The following is an 18,615-nucleotide window of genomic DNA, read 5'->3' on the forward strand; positions in this document are numbered from 1 at the left end:
ATCTCCCTTTTGGGGGAGATAATTTGAAGTCTAGAAGGTATCCCTGAGATATGATCTCCAGCGCCCAGGGATCCTGAACATCTCTTGCCCAGGCCTGAGCGAAGAGAGAAAGTCTGCCCCCCACTAGATCCGGTCTCGGATCGGGGGCTCTCGGTTCATGCTGTCTTTGGGGCAGCAGCAGGTTTCCTGGTCTGTTTGAAATTCCGAAAGGAACGAAAATTAGACTGTCTAGCCTTAGCTTTGGCTTTGTCTTGAGGTAGGGCGTGGCCCTTACCTCCTGTAATGTCAGCGATAATTTCTTTCAACCCGGGCCCAAATAAAGACTGCCCCTTGAAAGGTATATTAAGTAATTTAGACTTAGAAGTAACATCAGCTGACCAGGATTTTAGCCACAGTGCTCTACGTGCCTGTATGGCGAATCCAGAGTTCTTAGCCGTAAGTTTAGTTAAATGTACTACGGCCTCCGAAATGAATGAATTGGCTAGTTTAAGGACTCTAAGCCTGTCCATAATGTCGTCTAGCGTAGACGAACTAAGGTTCTCTTCCAGAGACTCAAACCAAAATGCTGCCGCAGCCGTAATCGGCGCGATACATGCAAGGGGTTGCAATATAAAACCTTGTTGAACAAACATTTTCTTAAGGTAACCCTCTAATTTTTTATCCATTGGATCTGAAAAAGCACAGCTATCCTCCACCGGGATAGTGGTACGCTTAGCTAAAGTAGAAACTGCTCCCTCCACCTTAGGGACCGTTTGCCATAAGTCCCGAGTAGTGGCGTCTATTGGAAACATCTTTCTAAATATTGGAGGGGGTGAGAACGGCACACCGGGTCTATCCCACTCCTTAGTAACAATTTCAGTTAATCTCTTAGGTATAGGAAAAACGTCAGTACTCGCCGGTACCGCAAAGTATTTATCCAACCTACACATTTTCTCTGGTATTGCAACGGTGTTACAATCATTGAGAGCTGCTAAGACCTCTGCACGGAGGTTCTCCAATTTAAATTTAAAATTTGAAATATCTGAATCCAATCTGTTTGGATCAGAACCGTCACCCACAGAATGAAGCTCTCCGTCCTCATGCTCTGCAAGCTGTGACGCAGTATCAGACATGGCCCTAGTATTGTCAGCGCACTCTGTTCTCACCCCAGAGTGATCACGCTTGCCTCTTAGTTCTGGTAATTTAGACAAAACTTCAGTCATAACAGTAGCCATATCATGTAATGTTATCTGTAATGGCCGCCCAGATGTATTAGGCGCCATAATATCACTCACCTCCCGGGCGGGAGATGCAGGTACTGCCGCGTGAGGCGAGTTAGTCGGCATAACTCTTCCCTCGCAGTTTGGTGAAATTTGTTCACATTGTACAAATTGACTTTTATTTAAAGTAGCATCAATACAGTTAGTACATAAATTTCTATTGGGCTCCACCTTGGCATTGGAACAAATGACACAGATATTCTCTGAGTCAGACATGTTTAACACACTAGCAATAACTTGCAACCTGGTTATAATCTTTTTTAGCAAAAACGTACTGTGCCTCAAAGAGGTACTTTAACGATTAAATGACAGTTGAGATAATGAACTGAAACAGTTATAGCATCAAGTTTAAAATAACACAACTTTTAGCAAAGGTTTGTTCCCATTAGTAAATAACTAAATTTGACATAAAAAATTATAGAGTAACGTTTTTATTCACAGTCAATAACAATTCTCACAGCTCTGCTGAGAGAATGTACCTCCCTTCAAAGAAGTTTGAAGACCCCTGAGATCTGTCAGTGAACCGGATCATGCAGGAAATATAATAGTAGCTGACTGGAATTTTTTGATGCGTAGCAAAAGAGCGCCAAAACGGCCCCTCCCTCTCACACACAGCAGTGAGGAGAAACGAAACTGTCACAATTTAAAGCAGACAACTGCCAAGTGGAAAATAATGCCCAAACATTTATTTACTCAGTACCTCAGCAATGTAAACGATTCTACATTCCAGCAAAAACGTTTAACATGACAATGTTTATTAAAAGGATTAGTGACCTTTAACAGAGTAGTTCCGGTGAAAAACCATTCCCAGAATACTGAAGTGTATACATACATGTCATTATAACGGTATAGCAGGATTTTTTCATCAATTCCATTCAGAAAATAAAAACTGCTACATACCTCAATGCAGATTCATCTGCCCGCTGTCCCCTGATCTGAAGCCTTTACCTCCCTCAGATGGCCGAGAACAGCAATATGATCTTAACTACTCCGGTTAAAATCATAGTAATAAACTCTGGTAGATTCTTCTTCAAACTCTGCCAGAGAAGTAATAACACGCTCCGGTGCTATTGTAAAATAACAAACTTTTGATTGAAGTCATAAAAACTAAGTATAATCACCATAGTCCTCTCACACATCCTATCTAGTCGTTGGGTGCAAGAGAATGACTGGGACTGACGTAGAGGGGAGGAGCTATATCAGCTCTGCTGGGTGAATCCTCTTGCATTTCCTGTTGGGGAGGAGTTATATCCCAGAAGTAATGATGACCCGTGGACTGATCGCACATAACAGAAGAAATTAGCCTTATTTTTAGCCTTAAAAGGCCTATCTTGTGGGAGAGCATAGCCCTTTCCCCCGGTGATATCCGAAATAATCTCTTTCAACTCGGGCCCGAAAAGGGTCTTTCCCTTGAAAGGGATATTTAGTAATTTTGATTTGGACGACACATCGGCCGACCATGACTTGAGCCAAAGCGATCTGCGCGCCATAATGGCGAAACCTGAATTTTTTGCCGCTAACTTAGCTAATTGCAAAGCGGCATCTGTGATAAAAGAATTAGCCAGTTTTAAAGCTTTAATTCTATCCATAATTTCGTCATATGAGGTCTCCCTCTGGAGCGACTCCTCCAGCACCTCAAACCAGAAAGCTGCTGCAGTAGTTACAGGAATAATGCAGGCGATCGGTTGTAGAAGGAACCCTTGCTGAACAAAAGTTTCTTTAGTAAACCTTCTAATTTTTTATCCATAGGATCTTTAAAAGCACAACTGTCTTCAATTGGAATGGTTGTGCGCTTAGCCAGCGTAGAAACTGCTCCCTCTACCTTAGGGACCGTCTGCCACGAGTCCCGCCTGGGGTCAGTAATGGGGAACATTTTCTTAAAAATAGGAGGGGGAACAAAAGGGACACCTGGTCTTTCCCACTCCGTGGTAACAATATCCGCAACCCTCTTAGGGATCGGAAACGCATCAGTGTATACAGGGACCTCTAGGTATTTGTCCATTTTACACAATTTCTCTGGAACCACCATAGGGTCACAATCATCCAGAGTGGATAGAACCTCCCTAAGCAATACGCAGAGGTGTTCCAACTTAAATTTAAAAGCTAATGAATCTGAATCTGCCCGTTGAGAAACCTTTCCTGAGTCAGAAATTTCTCCCTCAGACATCACATCCCTCGCCCCTACATCAGAGTGTTGTAAGGGTACGTCAGATAAACCTCCCAAAGCTTCCGACTGCTCATAATCTGTTCTTAAAACAGAGCTATCTCGCTTTGTAGGAATAACTGCCAGTTTGGATAGAAAGGCCGCAAGGGAATTATCCATAACTGTCGCTAGTTGTTGCAATGTAATAGGTGCCAATGCACTAGAGGTACTAGGTATTGCTTGCGCGGGCGTAACTGGTGGTGACACTTGGGGAGAGGAAGGTGGACTATCTTCATTACCTTCCGTCATAGAATCATCTTGGGCTACATTTTTAAGTGACACAATATGATCTTTAAATTGTATAGACACATTAGTGCACTTGGGACACATTTTGAGTGTGGGTTCCACCATGGCTACTGAACACATAGAGCAAGGCTTTTCCTTAGTGTCAGACATGTTAAACAGATTAGTAGTATATGCAAACAGGCTTGGAAACACTTTAATCAAATAAAAAACACAATTTGAAAAAAAAAAAACGGTACTGTGCCTTTAAGAAAAAAAAAGCGCACACAATTTTACAAAACAGTGAAAAATACACCAAATCTTCTGAAATTTTCACTGTATGTGCCTAATGCTTCGATATGATTGCACACCAAGTTTCAGCCTGATTAACCCCTTAATGCCCAAACCGGAGCAGTCTAAAGTCCACAACCGGTTTCTAAACTACAGCACCTTGCCACAGCAGTCTGCTGTGGCCCTACCTTCCCTTATGGATTAGATTAGGGGAAAAACAGCTTCTGTGAGTCCCTCAAGCAGTCTCTGGACCCTCCACGTGAAGCAGCATGAACTGTCTGTAGAAATGAACTGCGCAACAGAGGCGCAAAATTTGGGCCCCTCCCCCTCCACTCCGGAGTTGTGAGGCCCTCAAAGTCACACTTAGGTGACTAAATATATGCCATGTAGATAAAAAAACCCTTAATAAACACACCAAAGGTGTTTAAAAGTGTCTACCAATGAGTATTTGCTGAATAAAATAATCGATTGCCCTTTCACAGTGTCCACCAGCCTATTGAGCCCTGTTAAATAAGCCCTCATTCTATACTAAGTCTCAGAATATGGTTTACCCTTCCCTCATGGGGATTCTTGTCAGTCTTCTAGCATTATCGTGTCTTGACTAGAAAAAAGATGACTGAAACATACCTCAATGCAGTTAAGCCTGCAAACTGTTCCCCCCAACTGAAGTTTTCTGGTACTCATCAGTCCTGTGTGGGAACAGCAGTGGATTTTAGTTACAACATGCTAAAATCGTTTTCCTCTCAGCAGAAATCTTCATCACTTTTCTGCCAGAGAGTAAATAGTACAAACCGGTACCATTTAAAAATAAACTTTTGATTGAAGATATAAAACTACAAATCTAACACCATATTCACTTTACCCTCCCGTGGAGATGCCCTACTGCTAGAGTGGCAAAGAGAATGACTGGGGGGTGGAGCTAGGGGGGGAGCTATATGGACAGCTCTGCTGTGTGCTCTCTTTGCCACTTCCTGTAGGGAATGAGAATATCCCACAAGTAAGGATGAATCCGTGGACTGGATACACCTTGCAAGAGAAATATATATATATATATATGCTCCAAGTTTCGAATAAACTAACATTTGTCGTCTATTGAGTATTAATAGGAAATACACAACGGACCTGCTATATTAGTTTCAATTTATGTAAAACAGCTTTCACATTACATTTTTTAGACCAAGTAATAATTTCAACATGTTTCTACTGTATGTGCTGTGCAAATGCCCAGTAGCAGATCAGTCTTTTGCAAAGAGCTATTGGAGCAATGCCAGACAAAGACATAAATGATGTGTATCATCCCAGCCTCCATTTAGTTTAAAAATACAGATTAAAGGGATAGCAAACCCAATTTTTTTTCTTTCAGGATTCAGATAGAGCATGCAATTTTAAGCAACTTTCTAATTTACTCCTATTAGCAATTTTTATTTGTTCTCTTGCTATCTTTATTTGAAAAGTAAGTAGCCGATCCATATTTGCTTCAGCACCCTGGAAAGCTCTTGCTGATTGGTGGCTACATTTAGCCACCAATCAGCAAGCGCAACCCAGGTGCTGAACCAAAAATGGGCCAGCTCCTAAGTTTACATTCTTGCTTTTCAAATAAAGATAGCAAGAGAATGAAGAAAAATTGATAATAGGAGTAAATTAGAAAGTAGATTAAAATTGCATGCTCTATCTGAATCATGAAAGAAAAATTTGGGTTTACATTCTCTTTAATTAATTTAAGGGGCAATCTTGGTGCTGAATGCAAGACATGTACAATTACATTTTTTCCAAAAATGCAAAAATCCATATACAAAGACACTTCAAAGCGTTATAACTCTATTCTTGTTTATTTATGTTTTTGAAAATGTATCAACATTGTAGTACTTAAATTAAGGGGTTGTTACATAATTAAATACCAGTCATTTGCAATTAATTCTGTTTAGTGCATAGTATTGCCAATTTAGTCTGTGTAATAAAGTACAGTGTATGTGAGCATTAAACGTATTGCAGATGGTGGTAATATGATGTAGCATGTCTGTGGTACATTAATTATACTGTCATAGGTAAATAAAGGGACATTAAAATGCTTTTAATTATTGCACTAGTTCTTGCCTATAAATTTGTATTTAATCCTCACAAAAAGGTTAAAGTAGATCACAGAACTATTAGAGCTATTGGGCACCATGTATTAAAAGGCGTGTGGACAGCTTCTCAGCTTGAGAAGCTGTCCGCACGCCTTCGCTGCATAAGGGCACCAGAGAAGGAACTGTCAATCACCTCAGAGGTGGCAAAGAGTGTAAGAAACAGGGGTCTAATGACCGCTGCTTCTTACATTGCGGGAAGCAGGCTCGCATGTGCGAATCTGCCCCGCAAGGGCTCCGGAACAGCTTCTGCTGCTTCGTACATGGAGCCCATTATGTGTTAACATTGCTCAAGCGCAATGTATATCACTTCTTTATTTGCACTCATGCTACAAGTTATTTTTTATCTCTCGAGCAACAGTATAGGGCATGCTAACATCTGCATGTAGCATAGCTCAAGTGCGCTAAATCCCTCACATAACCAATTTCTAAGAGTGCTTGCAGTAAAATTTACATCCGAGATTTCTGAGCGCTAATCCAAGGGTGCACTATACTGATGGTGTGCAAGATATTGAGTTCTTTATATAGCTCTAGGATATACTATTAATAATAATGGTTGACTTCAGCTCTTAAAAATTAAGTATAGATTCTATGAAAATATTTCCAGATTGTGGTTTATTCTTTATGCTAGGTCAAGCAAAAGATACTACATCCATCAATATTGATTGCAGCCTGCTTCCTATCTAGCCCATAGTTAATTCAACTTAAGAGCAGAAGTACATAGCTGAACACAGACAGTGAGCCAATGACAAAAGGCATATGTCAGATTGTCAGTAGTGTTGAAAATAATAAGCAATATCTGTCTCTGTTCATGTTTTTTGCAGTGCCTAGTTAGGTCTAAATGGGTTAATTTTTTATGCAGGCAATTTAATCAAGAAGGCCAGTTTGTCTGAATGGGGGCTTTAAACTATAACTAGTTCTGAGTGTGTGTATGTCTGTCTTTGTAAATCTAATAATCTTCTTCTATCCTTGTCCAAATTCTGGCATTTTAGCCTTTATCAGTGAAAACCTAAATAACCTAAATTACTTTGTATCCTGATAAGCCAAATATATCTGGAAGACAATATGAGTGCATATATATATATATATATATATATATATATATATATATATATATATATATATATATATATATATATATATATATATATATATATATATATAAATATATATATATATATATATATATATATATATATATATATGTATGTATACCATCACATAAATTAAGTAAGCTTGCAGAATGATATACTTAGAACAACTCTTTTGTAAACACAATGAAAAGCAGACATTAGTTCATCCCTGACCTTTGCCATTTTTTGATACATGGTCAGACACAGTAAAACCTACTACTCTGATGAATATAATTAACTGACTTAAACTTGGTGGAACTGTTATTTACTTAAGTTGTAACCATATTTGGTAAAAACCCTTGAATTTTGTTAGAAAGCCATTCATGAACAGTATTAGCCTAGATATGGGTATCAGGAATGCCCTGTCTCCTATGTATAAATACCTGGGTTGGGGACTGACCCCCCCAGAGAAAACTTTGTATTGTTTCTCTCCATACTGCAGTGTGCCTATCAATAAACAAACCCTCTTTAACCTGTCGTGGTCTGAAGAGTTATTCAGTCCAGAGTGAATTTTACCAACAGTAACTACCAATCACCAACCATGTTCAGCGCTGGAGAAGAAGAGCATTGCAGTTCTGGACTTTAAAGCTGTTATTTACTTAAGTTGTAACCATATTTGGTAAAAATCCTTGAATTTTGTTAGAAAGCCATTCATGAACAGTATTAGTCTAGATATGGATATCAGGAATGCCCTGTCTCCTATGTATAAATACCTGGGTTGGGGACTGACCCCCCCAGAGAAAACTTTGTATTGTTTCTCTCCATACTGCAGTGTGCCTATCAATAAACAAACCCTCTTTAACCTGTCGTGGTCTGAAGAGTTATTCAGTCCAGAGTGAATTTTACCAACAGTAACTACCAATCACCAACCATGTTCAGCGCTGGAGAAGAAGAGCATTGCAGTTCTGGACTTTAAAGGGACATTAAACATATTAAATACATGTTATGCTCCTTCCTCTAATCATGGGTGCCACCATTTTGGAACCTAGATTTCAAAGAAGGTATCTGAAGTAGATATCGATCTGAAATGTATTAGAAGTGATTAACATCTTGTTTGCTACAAATGTTTTTTCAATGGACAAACCACCTACTTTTTTTAATTTGGAGGAGCCAGATTGGACTTAGTCTGCAGATAACAGAGTTTGCCGCTGTTTTTGTGTTAAAAAAAATCGCCATTTTGTGGCTTCAGGTGAAATAATAAAATAACAACTGCAAATGAGTTTGATATATATGGCAGCTTAGTGAACACTGCCATGTGCTCTTTTAGTATTCAGGACATGAAAATTAACAATTTTCAGACAAATTACAGGAAAAGGGGAGCAGAATAAATAATAAATCTGTACTGCAAAGTTATTTTACATGAATAATAAGCATTTTAAATTACAAAGCATTTACCATCCCATGAACTTGCATAAGCAAGCATCGATATGGCTCTGTTCTTTACCAGGAGTTATACATAATATAACAAAGTAATTTGTTTAAAAATAAAATGCTCTAACACACATTTTTTTAACACTGGGTTTTAATGTAAAGTGATGTTGCATAAAAATGTTTTAATGTTCTTTCTAAAAAACATTAAATTATGAAGCAAATATGTTTCCTGTTAAGATTATTAAATGGATATAAAAAAATAAAAATGAAACCATACGCTGAAACATTTTCAGTATAAATATATATATATTTTTATGGCTGAAACTTTTTATGGACTCTTGGACCATGAACAGATATTGATTGGTTCATCTGCACCAAGCTGACACGTCATTGGCAAACAAGTTAACTGCATCAATGTACCAATTAACAGCAGCTTAATCTCTTAGAACAGCATTTGGAGCACCAATTATATTGCAAAACAAAACATAATTTGGCTGTACAGTCCCAACATAGTATTACACTTTTATAAAGAACTAATACATCGAATGAACTCCCTTGCTAGACACCCCCACCCTTTTTTTTACATGTGGAGTGTGAATGCTGCACATTTCTGTACATGAGGGGAGATGCAGAAAGGGGAATAAATACATTTGTTAATACATTCTAAATTAAGCATATACATACAATGCAATCATTTACTTATGTTAACATTCCTTGTAGTATAATACAATAATAATTATATGTGATACAAAAACATTTGTAACAAGAACACCTCATTAACATAAACACCAACTGAAATGATATAAACTGCTGGTATGTTGTAATCTGATGCTACAATTGGCTATTAGTTAACAAAGCCATGTTCTGATGCTAAGACGAGAGAAAGGAGAACATTTGTGTAGAAAGTTTGTCTATCTGAATGATACTTTACTGACAGCAACAAAAAGGAAAGGGAACTTGAAGGGACATAAAACCCAAAATGTTTCATTCATGAATCAGATAGACCACTGGTTTTAAATCTGTCCTCAGGCCTCCCAAACAGGCCAGATTTTCAGAATTACCTTTGAAGAGAGCAGGTAAAATAACAATGTTTACTAATGGGCTGATTATTTCACAGTTCTAGTTTAGATATTCATATTACAAGTGTGGCGGTATAATGCGTTCTCACAATCGCAAAAACTCCACTAGAGCTAAGATTTTTGCGCTAGTTGGGTTGCGCTTGTACTAAATTAAAAAAAGTTTTAAAAAAACATATTTTGCGCAAGAGGTAACCCAATTAGCGCAAAAATCCGAACATTCCATATCGTGTGCTCATTCACGTATTCTACCATAGATGTTAATGGAGAAAAAAAAGTCGGAAAAAAATAACACCCACTCTCTCGTACAAACACGATCGCATTTTTGCCATTGTGCTAACCCAACATATAAATATGATTATTTCATATTCAAATGTTCTTAATATTATGGAATATGTTCTATTTATTCATAAATAAATATGTCTACATATATATGATGGTTTTTTTAAACAAATATATATTTATACATGTATATATATATAATTATATATAGGTATAGATATATACAAATATATGTAGGAATATATATTTAGAAATACAAATGCTATGTGCAGAACATTAGAATGTGAAATATTTACATTAAATACACAAATATATATATATATATATATATATATATATATATATATATATATATATATATATATATATATATATATATATACATACATACACACAAATTTATGTATCTGTATGTATCTCTATGTTAAAGTACTTTTGCTCATATCTTTGGGCTCTTATAAATTTTTTGTGCAGTATTTTTAAAAATAATTTGTATTAGACAGTGTTATTATGAGTGTAGAAAAAAGAAGCAAACAGAGGCGCCACAATGGCCTAGTACCACCAATCCAAATGGTAATAGAAATAAGACAAATGGTTACTCACAAACGTGATGCACACAATGGTGCTATTGGGGCAGGCTGAAACTTCACAGTGGTCCAGCTCACTGAATGAAACAGACTGTAGTCTAAAGCCAGAAGGTTCATGAAGGATCACCGCCAACACCTATAAAGGGTTGAAAAGCAAACCAACATGGCCCAGTACAATCTTATGAGGCAGAGTTGTAAGATTTGGTTGCACTTAAAAGATAGAAAGCACCTCCAGGTGCAATACAGGCAGACTGGGACTTTACAGCCGCCCATGCTCCAAATCCCCAGGAATAGGGTGATAAAATCCACAGCAACAGCAAGTGTATATATAAAAACAATATCTTTATTTAAAAGCAATGCGTTTCTAAGCCTCTAAAGGGCCGTTTCCTCAGGCTATTCTATCAGAATATCTTTTTTTTTTTTAATATTTATTTTTCACATTTTCATTCAATATATACAGAAAAGAAGATAAATAGCAAAGTAGACATAAATTGTGGAGACGCAGCTCCAGTTTGTTCTATCCTTATCTTGGAGACACAGCTCCAAATTTGAAAATAAACAATTTCTAAACATAGTTTGATCAGTATAATATCTTGTTCTAGATTATACATTATATTTTAAATATTCTTTTTATTGAAGACATAGAAAAAGCAACAAGGTTACATGCATATTATCACAAAGCCACATAGACTTAAGAATACATAGGAATGTAAAACTATACATAATCTAGGTCTGTAGGAATGTTTATAATACACAAACTTGCCAATGAAAGGTATTTAAAATTTTTAAAGTAAGTCAAATGTAAACAATAGTTATGGCATATATTTCACTATATGGAGATAACGAGTTCCTATTAGTATTTTGTCATACATCTTACAGACTTTTCAACAAAGAAACATTATTATATCGTAGCTTTCAAATTGTTTTCCACCTTCCATCTACAATCAACTTATCATTAGTTAGACCTTATCTTAAGATAGAAAAGAGTGCGATAGAGGGAGTTGGGTCACGTTCTTATTAAGTTGGCTTCTCCCCTTCTCCCTAATTAATTCATAGCCATTGCTCTCTGAGCCTGCTCTCCATTATGTATGTGGTATTTTCAAACCTAGTAATTAATTCACTTTGTGTATCTCTATCCTGTATCTTAATCCAGAATTTCAATTTTTCAAAGAACTTTTCTACATTTACCTCCAAGTTATACCAAATATCATGTTGTTCAATCAGGAATTGTTTATGCACTAAATTTTTTAAGGCATTCAATGATGGTGCCCGTTCATTCTTCCATCCTTTTAGGATGAGATTCCTACTTATTATGATTAACATTGAAAAAAAGAGTTTACAGTGTATAACCTCGTTTTTTTTTAAAATTCAGGAATATAACATGATCTGCTTGTAATACCAACTGCTCATTGCATATTTTGTTAGCCCAATATGCTACCATTTTCCAAAATCTCTGTAATTTTGGGCATGCCCATAGGCAGGGGATTAAATTAGCTTTAGTTCTACTACATTTTTCGCATTTATATCCACCATGGGCCTTCCCCCATTTGGACATTATTTCAGGTGTAATGTATGTCATCCATAAAATTTTAATATGTTGTTCACGTAATGTTGCTGCTAACGTGGTCTTTTCTATCCTTCCTATACTTTTTAAGATAATCTGTGAGTTCAGGTCGGGAAAATACATGTCTTTCCATTTTGATGTAATTTTTCCCACATGTTTCTCATATTCTGTATGTTTTATGGTATTATATAATAGAGATATTGAGAATTTGTTATTTTTATATGCATTATAAACTGGTGTCAGGGATAAGTGATCCCATATTTTCCCATGCAATCATCAATTTCGAGCAGTAGCCTCTAATTTGTAGATATGCGTAATAGTGCTCCTTCTTGCAATGAAATTTATCCTGCATTTCCCTAAACTCTATGACCTTTGCGTTATCTCCTTCTCTATTAATAATTTGTGTCACATTAATTAAGCCGTGTTCTTCCCATTCTATCCCAGTGTTTGTTAGGAATCCTAGTTGGAAGTCTTGGTTTCCTCTAATTGAGAGAAATTGTGATACTGCAAATCTTATATTCAGCTTATTGCATATTTTATGCCATGCTATTATTGGATCTTTAAATAAATTAACTCTCTTAATATATGTGGGGAGTTTATTAATTTCTAGACTATATTCTTTAAATGCAAGGGTTTAACTATTTGAGATTCTATGTCCAGTATAGTAAAATTCCCTATATCTAAAAGCCAATCTATAGCAATTTTCCCTACTGCCACTAGGTTATATAGAGTAATATCAGGTAGGGCCATTCCCATTCGACTTTTTGGGAGTGTTAATTTCCCATGGTTTAGCCTTACTTTCTTTTCCCCCCATAAATATATTTTAATGGATGTACTTATTTTCTTCCTTTCTGTACTTTTCAAGAGCAGAGGAATATTTTGAAAAATATATAATAAACGTGGTAGTGCTACCATTTTTAATAGATTTATCTTCCCATATAAGGATAGGGGGAGGGTTTCCCAATGTTTAAGAGTTTCAGAAAATTTTTTAACAGCTTCTTTTATATTTAATGAATATATTTCCTCCGGATCTACTGAAAATTTTAGGCCCAGATAAGTTAGAGTATGTTTTACTTCTTTAAAAGTTTGAATATCTGAGTCTTTTTTTTTTGTGCACCCATAATACTTCTGATTTATTTTTGCTAATTTTATAACCAGAAAATGCTCCAAATTCTTCCACTATTTGGCATATTAGTTTAAAATTTCTGTGGGATTGTTTGGTAAAAATTAGCAGATCATCTGCATAAACCGCTAATTTAATTTCCTTCCCTCGTATACTTATTCCTGGAATCTTAGATCTAAGTATATTGAGGAGTGTTTACAGGGCTAGATTAAAGATTAAGGGGGACAGGGGACATCCTTGTAGAGTCCCTCTTAAGAGTGGAAAGAACTTCGTTTTATCTTTGTTTATAATTAGAGTAGCTTGGGATTTTTTATATAATAATTCGATCATGTTATAAGAGTTTCCAGAGAATCCAAATATATCTAGTGTTGTGAATATATGGTCCCATACTATAGAATCAAAGGCTTTGTGCGCATCCAGCGCTATTATAGAAAGGTCTTCTTCACTTATTTTCTTATTATATTTTTTATTGTACCAAACATCTGCCAATGTTATATACAATTTCCTTAGATTAGTGTTGGATGAGCGTCCTTTCATAAAACCTGTTTGGTCCTGATGGACCACCTCCCCAAATATTGCTTGTATTCTTTTAGCTATGATACTTGTAATTAACTTATAATCAGTATTTAATAATGATATTGGTCTATAAGACTCTATTAATTGTGGGTCTTTTCCTGGTTTTGGTATAATAATTATTGAGGACTCATTAAAATCTGTAGAAGGCATAAGTTGCCCAGTCCAGAATCCATTGAGTAATAATGTTATTGTGGGTGTAATTTCTTCAACCAGTATTTTATAAAATTCGGGGGGTAGTCCATCAGGACCAGCAGCCTTATTATTAGCTAAATTTTTAATAGTTTGTTCTACTTTCTCCTCAGAAATTGTTTCATTAAGTTTGTTTAGCTGGGTTGTATTAAATTTTGGGACCGTTACTGTTCTCCAAAACTGATCTTTTATGTTTTCGTCTATAGGAAATGATGAATATAACTTTGAGAAGTATTCATAAAATGTTTCTTGGATCTCTTTAAGGTCGGTTATGACCCTACTCCCCACTTTAAGCCCAGATATAAACTTACTTTTCTTTTGATTATTATTTATTTGGGCCAGAAATCTTCCGGATTTATTACCAAATCTGTAAAATTTAGCGCATCATATCATCCTTAATTTCATTTTGGATAAAAAAATTATCCCTATTCTGTTTTGCCAACACATATTTTTCCCAATTAACCTTTGATCTTTTATCCAAGAATTTTGTATATGCATTAGTTAAAGCCTTGGTTACTTTTTGTTTCTTATAATTTAATTTCTTTTTCATCTTAATTATGAAAGAAGTAATCTCTCCCCTAAGTACTGCTTTCGCAGTGTTCCAGTATATATTGGTTTTATTCCAATAATTATTATTAAATCTGTCATACTCCTTCCACTTTTCTTTCAGAAAACTTATGAATTTAGGATTGTTTAATAAGTATTTTGGGAAAAAAATAAACCTGGGTGCTTTATAGGGGGTGTGTTAAAGGTGATGCTAATAGGGGCATGGTCTGATAGTGTAATTTGCTCTATCTTAGCCTCTTGTGTCGGGTTAATCAAACTTTCTGATATTAGAAAAATATCTATTCTTGAAAGGGAGTTTTTAGTTTTAGAAAGACATGTAAATTCCCTACCATCTGGGTTCTTTATCCTCCAGATATCCTGTACATTTAAGTCTTTTTTCAAGTTTTTAAGTATTATGCTTTCCCTTTTCCTTTTAGCCCCCATGTTCCTTTGATCTCTCAAATTCTTTATTTTACTTTCCCCAGTTTATTTCTGTCTGTCTAGGAGTAAGTTTGGGGTAAGGTTAAAATCCCCTCCGATTATTAATCTTTTATCTGAATAGATCATCAATTGATCTCGTATCTTCCTCGAGAATTCTGGATCCTCACTATTAGGGCCGTATATGTTACATAGTATATATTCCTTTCCTTGGATCATAGCTGACAAAATGATATACCTCTCCTCCTTATCTAGTATTATATTACTAATAGTATAATCTAATATCTTGCTAAATAAGATAGCTACTCCTTTTTTCCTTGAGCTACATGGAGTAAAGATTACTTCCTTTATCCAGCCCCCCTTTAATTTAGCTGCTTCCTCACTTTTTAGATGTGTTTCTTGGAGGAACGTTATCTGGGCACCTAGTTTCTTTGCATGTTTTAGTACAGATTTCCTTTTAATAGGTGACGTAGTTCCACCTATATTCCATGATATAATTTTGAGAGATATTTTATTCTATTTGAGTGTAAATTTAAAAATAAACCTTCTTTTAATCTTGGGCATCTAGCCCGATAATAAAACAAGCATTCCTGCTTCAGAGAATAAGAACCCAGAAAGCGAGCCCACTGCCTGCCTGTACCCGCTTGTAGGACCCTTTGTCTAATGTCTATCTTCATTTTATGCTTTCCCATTGACATAGTTCTTTTCTAAAAAAAATTTAACTTCTGCCTCCTCTGTAAACAATTTGTTGCCCTCTTTCAGTTGTATATTTATCTTTGCTGGATATAGTAACCTGGCTTTCCAGCCCAATTGTATAAGCTTTGTGCAATAAGGTGCCATAATGCGTCTTTTGTTGGAGGTTTCAATCGAATAGTCATTAAATAACAATAATTTTTTTCCCTTTATACATTAATTCATTATTTAGTTTCCTATATGCATTGAACATTTTGATTTTATCCTGAAAGTTTAACATCTTCATGATAACTGCTCTATTAATATTCTCTCCTTGTGCTGTTTTTTTAACTGGGCCTATCCTGTGAATTCTTTCTACTATGTTTGCAGATTCAGTTCTGTCAATTTTTAGAATGTGCAATAATTCGCCCTCTGCGAACTCCTTGAGCTCTCTATCTGTTATACTTTCTGGTAGGCCGATTATTCTAATGTTATTCCGCCTTGTGCGGTTCTCAAGGTCTTCCAGTTTTGCTTTAATTGCTTCAAGTTGTGTTGACATATTTTGTGTTATTTGGTCCTTTTGTAGCTCTCTGTCTTCAATGTCTGATACCCTCTGTTCTACATGGCTAATCCTTGTCGCAAAGTGTTTAACTTCGTTAGAATGTTCATTTATACTGTGTTGTATAGAATCAAATTTTGGAGAGAAGAGTGCATTTAATTGCTTAACTAAGTCTCCGTTACTCGTGTTTTGTGTAGTGTTTTCTTCTAAACCTTCCAAAACCTCTAGGTTAGATTTGTTACTTTTTTATCTTGATTTTTGTTTCTAGCTGACATTGTGGGTGATTTTAACTTATTTTTGGATATATATTTATCCATTAATCTATGTATAGAATCTTGTGCATATATCTATGTGTGTATATTTAATTTGTGAAATACCAAGTGTTTTTAAATATTACTAAAAAATACTAAGGAGTGTTTAGTGAGAAAAAAAAAAAAAAAAAAGTGTCTCAGTGACTACCTATTACCCTTTTCTTCTCTCGTATTAATGTTTTATCTCTTCTTTCTTTTGTTTTGAGTATTACTTCAGAAAGCTACTTAAATTGATAACACCATGCTAGACTCTTATGTATATTTTTTTATTATATTCTAGGCACTATTACTCAAGCAACTAGCTACCTTGCTACTATTGACTATTAATTCCAGCTCAGTTTTCTATATATAGTTATAGCTAGTGCTTCTCTAATCCATAAAAAGAAAGGCACAGACAAAAACAGGGAAAGCCCTGTTATCAGCATGTAGAATATTCAATAGTTTCCTTATTCAGATGTATACCTTTCCTTAGCTAATCAATTTATTCTTAGCTTTATTATTCTAGCAGCTAAGTATCTTGCTATTGTTAGCTGTTAGTTCCAAACAATTTTTCTATGTATAACTATGCTTAGCAAGCTATATACAAGAAGCATATTAATCCAAGCAGTGGGATTAAAAAAAATATACCCCTCCACCACTGGTCAATTTTCCCCCTTTATCCAGTCTAGATCTATCAAACCATGCATACTAATGTATATCTATCAGAATATCAAGCATTTTATGTTTGTGTTGCCTTTATGTATTTTTTTTTGTATATCTCTGATTGTGAAAATATGTTAGGAAGCGCCCCCTATGGGAGACTTTGCATTAGTGCAATTGTCCCATTTTTTTATTAGTGTAACTGTACTTTGTAATGTATTTTAGATGTGTTTGTGAAACTTTTTAGTTTCGGAAAACAGTTAACCACAGCTCTGAGATTGCGGTAACAATTAAAGCGTCAATCACTATTGCGCTAGCATAATCGCAATTTCGCTCAACTTGTAATATCAGTGCCTCATCTAATTGAAAATGCTTGCGAAAACACAATATCACTTGCGCAAAAACGTTAGCGCCTCACTTGTAATTTAGCCCTAGATCTGCTCGGGCTGAATGTAATGTATTATTTGTTTAAAATTAGATTTCAACACACTTAGAAGACATTTTAACATACAGATGGGCAACTGGCAACCATAATAGAGAAGTTAAGGACAAATACTATTTGGGAATGTTAAAAAAATGTCACCAAACAAATGATGCTTGTACTTCAGAAGGAAATATATGCAGACTCTATGGGGGATATTTATCAAAGGTCTGGCGGACCTGATCCGACAGTGCGGATCAGGTCCGCCAGACCTCGCTGAATGCGGAGAGCAATAAGCTCTCTGTATTAAGCATTGCAGATTACATAATATAAAGACAGGTGAACAAACATGTTAGACACACAAAAAAGAAAATAGAAAACCAGAAATGAGTCACATTTGTTTTATGACAAGAGTGATGACTCATAAATTATTACACACTAGTTTAAAAAAAAAAAAATGCTACAATTGCTGTGTTAAATTTACTTTTGTTTTTATTAAGCTGTTCTCTGAAGTGAAACAGCATTGTTTCTTTAAGTATATCTATAAATCTATATGGCTTTTGCCAGCTCTCTAGACACAAATTATAATTGCTAGTTGTGTCATCATATTTGTGTTTGTTTTGGCAACGCATTTAATGATTATCAGATTCTATCAAATAGATAAAACAGGCGAAGCATGTAACTCATTGTGAGAGCACCAGAGCATTAATTGTGATTATTTTATTTTAACTATCTGCCTTGTTTGGAGACTTTAAACAACAATGTCGCTGTCTCAGTGTGAAATAAGCTTGGAGAGATTCCTTTAGTTTAAAAGTTACATTTATTGAATACATCCATTCAAAACGATAAAGGCACCGCAGACAGACACCACAGCTGACGCATGAACTGTCCTTGAGGCAGGAAATGCGTCAGCTGTGGTGTCTGTCTGCTGTGCCTTTATCGTTTTGAATGGATGTATTCAATAAATTGAACTTTTAAACTAAAGGAATCTCTCCTAGCTTATTTCACACTGAGACCGCAACATTGTTGT

This window comes from Bombina bombina, chromosome 2 (assembly GCF_027579735.1).
Source record: "Bombina bombina isolate aBomBom1 chromosome 2, aBomBom1.pri, whole genome shotgun sequence".
Lineage (NCBI taxonomy): Eukaryota > Metazoa > Chordata > Amphibia > Anura > Bombinatoridae > Bombina > Bombina bombina.